At 42.2% G+C, this 6,000-nt stretch overlaps 1 protein-coding gene across 1 annotated transcript in view; it reads right to left on the minus strand.

Moving 5' to 3' along the window:
- Positions 1 to 4,085, minus strand: part of ADAMTS3 (ADAM metallopeptidase with thrombospondin type 1 motif 3) — an 85,190-nt gene extending 81,105 nt beyond the window's left edge. The window contains exon 1 of the mRNA XM_027669665.1: positions 3,992 to 4,085. The gene's annotated coding sequence lies outside the window, so the exon portion shown is untranslated. The remainder of the gene's footprint in view (positions 1 to 3,991) is intronic.
- Positions 4,086 to 6,000: the final 1,915 nt, after the last annotated feature.

Consider the following 6,000-nt stretch of genomic DNA (forward strand, 5'->3'; position numbering starts at 1 on the left):
GTCACCAGGAACAACTTACTATCATATTCCAGTAATACTTCCCAAAGTAGACAAAGAGCCTGACTTACTCCTCTCTTCATCCAGGACAGAAACATTTCTTGCAGTGAGGTTTGGTTAAGGGCCAGTTCTTATAGACTTGAAAAAAAAAACAAACCAACAAAACCCAACAAAAAAAGAGCCATTATCTGACTCCAACCACAGGAACATCTGAATGCTAAACATGGTAAAAAAAGGGCGTCTTAATAACAAAAACATCTGCTCTTTATTAAGTGAGATTTTGTGCCAGCAGTGCAGAAAATGAGTGAAACACTATGGCAGTGCTACCAGTTCCATGTGGATTATGGAGGTCCTCAATTCCCCAAGGAAACCCATGCTATAAGCTCTTTATTTTTGACTTGGAGCAACCTGGTCTAGTGGAAGGTGTCCCCACCCAGGGCAAGGCCTTGGAACAAGAGGGGTTTTAAGGTCCCTCCCAACCCAAATCAGTTTAGGATTCTATGACTTGAAGCAGCCTGGCTTTAAGCAAACCCAGCAGCACTTCCTTCTGAGCACCTACAGCAGGTGAAACCTCACTGCTTCACTTTCCATGGCCTCTACCAGGTATAAATCCATCAGAGGGAACAGTGGATTGGAAGCTGTAGGAAGGAATGACCATTCCTGACCACATCGTATTTCCTCTCAACAGATTCTGGACAGATTTCCTTTTGAAAATGAAGATTCCAACTAAAAGGGATAAACAGCACTGGAAACACACCCTTGGCATCACTAACATCTCCGGGATCAACAGGGGAATGAGTTCAGTGAGATTATTCCAAGCCAAACTTTGGCTAGGGATACTGAGCAGCTCCAGGAGAACATACAACAGGATCCAACGGGAATCTCTGCCATCAAGGCCTTGGGCTTCCCAACGACAAGGACAAACCTGTCATTTAAGGTACCAAAACATAAAGCCCCTTCCTGTCTGCCATCCAACTGCCATACATATGGAAACCTGGGACATAGTCCTCCAAAATCCAGCACCACTCTCCAGACTGGGAATAAACACCCCCAGATGCAGAAGCCTTAATAATTTTAAAATATAAAAGTATAACTTCATTTCCTCTGTTCTGCTTAATTGTGTTCTGGGTATGTAGTGGAAAAGGTCAGAGAAAATGAGATTTCATTCAGGGAACTGATTCATTCTCACAGAGTGTTTTACAGAATGGGGCAGAAAAAGATGGAAATGGATATTCCCAGAGGACAGTGATGTAAGATTCTTGCACATGCTGATGAGTATCTCAAGAATCCAGTCCTTAGGAGGAAATATTTACTTTTTTCTGGCTAAACTGAAGTGGTTACTCTTTTGAGGACTACAAGATCCATCATTCAAAATGACATTGCTTTCATGCTGACTTTTTTTCTCCTTTTAAAGCAAAAAATGCAAAATAAATACTTAATATCTGTTGGACTTAATAACCTCATTATTTGCAGCATTTCCTGTGTTCACCAGCACGTTTCTGAATCTGTGTCTACCACTCCATCCTAACTGTGGCATGCCTTGCCTCAGAGGTAGCCCACTGTGCTCACATACCTTTGCTGCAGTCCTGAAGACCATCTGATCATGTACCGAGGGGGCAAGAATTAAAAAAAACGTGCTTTGTTTCCTAAGAAAAATCTATTTCACACGAGGGAACTTAGGATGTGGATTCCCTGTAGAAGGAGAATTTAATTTACAACAAACCAGTTCAGATGAAATCAGGATGCTCTGTGTTCCTTTAGGGAAAGAAGTGAGAAAAATGGTTAATCAAATTTAGAGTCAGAATTGAACTCTCGAAGTTCTGATATATGTTGTCAAAATTAGCAGAAATATCAGACCCTGTTAATTCCTCTATTCTTTAATTGACACAGGCATGATAAACTGCTCTTCTTCTTTGTTCCTGTGACTGTGAACTTCAGAAAGACTCAAGCAAACAAGGTGCTCAGAGAGTGGGGCAAGCTCTGCCAGGTGAGGGTTCCCAGGGATTCTCCAAGCAGCAGCACTGCCCAAAGCTCCCTGATTTGTCTGGATGCAGCTCTTCAAGCGTTTCAGGGAATGGCTTCTGATCTCAAAGCAAGAGAAGAGTCAGATTTATATTGGTTTGATTTGCTGTTTGGCTGCTGGCAGACAATAAAACCTAGCACACCTGTGGAAGCACTCACCTCCCTAAATCTGGGACCTTTCCAACTCATGGTGTTCATTCAGAGGATATGCTGGATGTTCCCATTCAAACCCCAAAAGATGGGCAAGTGTAATTGTAAAATGTTTAAGTTTCTGTATGGAGAGACTACGGGAGATTGGAAAAGTTCACAAATTAAACCAGTTTTTCCTCAGATTTGCCTCCACACTGCTACCCCTTTCCAGGAACTCCAGCGTGTTGTTATAGAAGGAGATGAAGGAAAAACCTGGATGAATTAAAACCCAATCAACTAATAAAAGAACCCAACTTCAGCCAACCACCTAACACAATAAAAGAAGAGCCTTCCTTCTGCTTCTCCTGACAATTCCATAAGGAAGCAGCTGGCACATTGCATCCTGTTCTCAGAAGACTTCCATCTCCCAAATTGTGAGATCCAGGACCACTTTTACCTCTTTTAATGGAACAGCAAATCAGAAAAGATTATCACAATGTTGCCTTTCAGCCTCTTCTCCTAAACATGGAAAAAAACCTGGAGATTTTCTGGGAATGTCAGTCACTGCTGAGAAAAAGTCATTTCCTCCCTGATAACCTGCACTCAAAGCCTGAAGTGATTAAAGTGATTACAGGTCTGCCTGGAAAATGGACATGTCTGTACTTTCTGGGAGAATTCTTTCCCTTTTAATTTGGTAGGAGGAGACTCAAATCCCATAAAAGTTAACCAGTTTTGTATTTCTGAATATAGTTCCAGAAATTCTGGTATTTCTGAAAATAATCAAGTTCAATTTGTTTTATGGTTTAAAAAAAAAAAAAGTCTTAATTTATAGCTGTTAAATTCACGTACAAATATAACTAAGAACAACAAAATTCCTCCATCCAAAACATGGGGGAAAAAAGGGGAAATTCTTAATTGAAAAAAGCCAATTATTTCAAAGCAGATGAAGTGCTTTTAAACAACTTTGGGGTTTGTGGATTTTTTTGTCTCTACAAGCCTCTAAGATGGGAGGTTTTTCTGTAGTGTGACTCCCTACAAGCCAGATTTAGCTGCAAGAAATCCATGGAGCTTAGTTGCTTATCTTAGATTGTCCAGACTTTAATGGCCTGGAAACACACAGAGCAGTTTTGCAAGATCAGATTTTTCAAAAATTCCAGTATTGGTTGTGTTTCAAGCTGGCTGGAAATCTCTCCAGCACAGATTCTTTTACACTGGTTTAATAGTTTCAGCTGAAATCTGGAATTTTAAAAGCATATTGCAGGCTTTTGAAATTTCTGCTTGAAAATCAGAAAGCACTTGGACTTGGGTGTGATTTGAGCGGTGACAAAAACATATAAAACTCAGCCATTTCCCAGTATATTTCCCTGTCACTTTGCTTCCAAGCTCTGCTTCAGGATTGAAGAATTTATCTTAATGCTGCGATGCCATTTCCCACCATAAATACTGGAAATGTGTCAGATCCCAAAACCTGTCAGCAGAGTGACAAACTTTTAAAGGTGGGTCTGAAAAAACCTGACAGTTCTCAATGTCAAACTCCTTTAAGTATCTTTAACAGGTTTTGTCCCATATACAGGACTCTACTGGGTCAGAAGAAATTATTTGGAAATTATACAGTTATGCACAAACAGAATGCCAGATCGTGGGTTTTTTCATGATCCATGAAAAAGAGGTCAAAATTAAAACAGAGTATTTTTGACTTAGACTCCTCAAAAACCCAGCAGCAACCAGAAGTGTCCAGCAACAAAGAATCCAAGAGGTCTATTTGCTGCAAAAATATGAATTAATAGGCTTTACTGAGCAGGCAAAACTGCATTTCAACACAAGAGCTAAAATTTTACTGTACCTTCGGAAAAAAGGTTTCAGTTTCACAAGGTTACAGGCCAGCTCCTTTCATCTCTGACCCAGAAGGCACAACTCCACCACGGGGCAGCTTCCAGAAAAAAACTGCAGATGCGAGAAATCAATCCGTCAGGATTCCAGGAAAACACATTTGATTCAGTAAACAGCACTGTTTGCAAACCTCCTTTCCAATGATGAAGCTCTACTCCGAGGATACACACAGGTTACATGTGTGTGTACCAGGAGAAGTGTTGGGGGAACTTGCCAAATTGTGTTAGGAAATATGGTTGAGATCATTATTTAATTATAAACCCATCTTTTAACCACCCTTGCAGCATAGAACATCCAGGGTATAATGCACATCCTGTGCATCCCTCCACCTGCTTCTCATCTCTCAGGGACTCTGTGACAATAGAAAGAGTGAGCAGGAGCAAAGGCAGGGTTTGTGTTCAGGCATCCCAGCAATCCCAGCAAAACCCAGGCCCTGGAGACACGTTCCTTTGGACAATTTCAGGACCACTATGATCTGTGTAAAGCACGAGAAGATGGACTGTGCAACAATCACAGAACCTGTCTGAAAAATCTGTTCCTGTGTACAGGAACACCAAAATGCCAAAAAAGTAAACAATAAGTTGCTAATTCAAGTCAGTGGCTGAGAATATTTGGAGTTAGTATTTCAGAACATCAGGTAATTTCTCCAGAGTGTGTTCCACTGTCATCCGAAACTTCCTTTTAGCCGAGTTTTTAAATGTTTTGTTGTAGAGAGAAGTTCGGACTGCTTGAGATCACAGGACAGAAGGGCTCATGATCATATAAAGGAGCGTTAGTGAGATTTTAAGTCTTCCCTAAGTATACCCTGAGGCTGGATTTTATTGTGTTTGAAACAATGCTACTCCATTAGCATCTCATTTGGCAATATAGAGTGGAGCTGGGTGTCAAACAAAGGGCTAATGACTGAAAACACTTCGGACCAAGCGGACAGTCAGCCCATCCCCACAGAACCAGTCCCTCTCTAGCACAGTTTCCCACAGGAACAAAGGTAGTGCTTATTCAGGGCAGCGAGAGGGGCCTGATCCACACCTTCGATGGTGCCTGGCAGCTGCTGGAAAGCACCCCAATATCACCTCCCGCCGCTGCTAATGGCCAGAGAACACAGCAGCAATGTAAACAAGCCATCCTTGAAAAGCTCCCCAAAACGCAGCAAAAAAAAAAAAAAAAATCATTCTTTTAATGCACAAACTGGTGCCAATCCACAAGAGTTCCCCTTTCAGCAGCTGCCAGGATAAATTTCCCCTTTGGGCAGACGGTCCGAAACCTGAGCCCGTCGTCCATGAGAATGTGCAGCTTGACTTGAGCACACAGGGAAAAAAAAACCCGGGGAATTCTGCCCAGGGAAATTAATCATTCTCAGCACCTCTGCAGATCCAGTCTGTCCCTTCAGCCCTGACCTACATACTGCACACACGGCGCTTCAAAACAATCTGACATTTAAATCAAAACTGCCCAGCTTCCCGCTCCCTCCCTGCATTCCCACTGGACAATCGTTTGACTGCCTGCCCTTGGAATAACTTATTTAGTAGTGCCACAGGACAGTCATGGTCTCCACTGGATTTTTTGCACCCTGGGATTATCCTGAACTGGAGATTAGAGTTGTCACCCAGTGTGGAGTTTGTTACACACCAACTGGGTTTCAAAGCATATGGGAAAGGTGGTGAGCAATGGACAGGGAACATTCAAACAGAATCACAGAATCCCGGAATGGTTTGGAGTGGGACTGTAAGGATCACCTGGTTTCACGCCGGTGCCGTGGACAGGGAACCTTCCATCAGAATAGGTTGCTCCAAGCTCCAAAGCAATGTTGTCACACCCACCTGCTTTCTTGGAGCTTCCTTGAGAAAAGGGGCTGCTCAGAGAAGAACTTCACTGTGCAGAACCTCTGCGAAATCAAACAAATTTTCCAGTTAAGGTAGAGCAAAGATGATTCAGGGAAGTTTTTGTGATGAATAAGTCAAA

The sequence above is a fragment of the Corapipo altera genome, unplaced genomic scaffold, assembly GCF_003945725.1.
Source record: "Corapipo altera isolate COAL_440 unplaced genomic scaffold, ASM394572v1 258, whole genome shotgun sequence".
Taxonomy (NCBI): Eukaryota; Metazoa; Chordata; class Aves; order Passeriformes; family Pipridae; genus Corapipo; species Corapipo altera.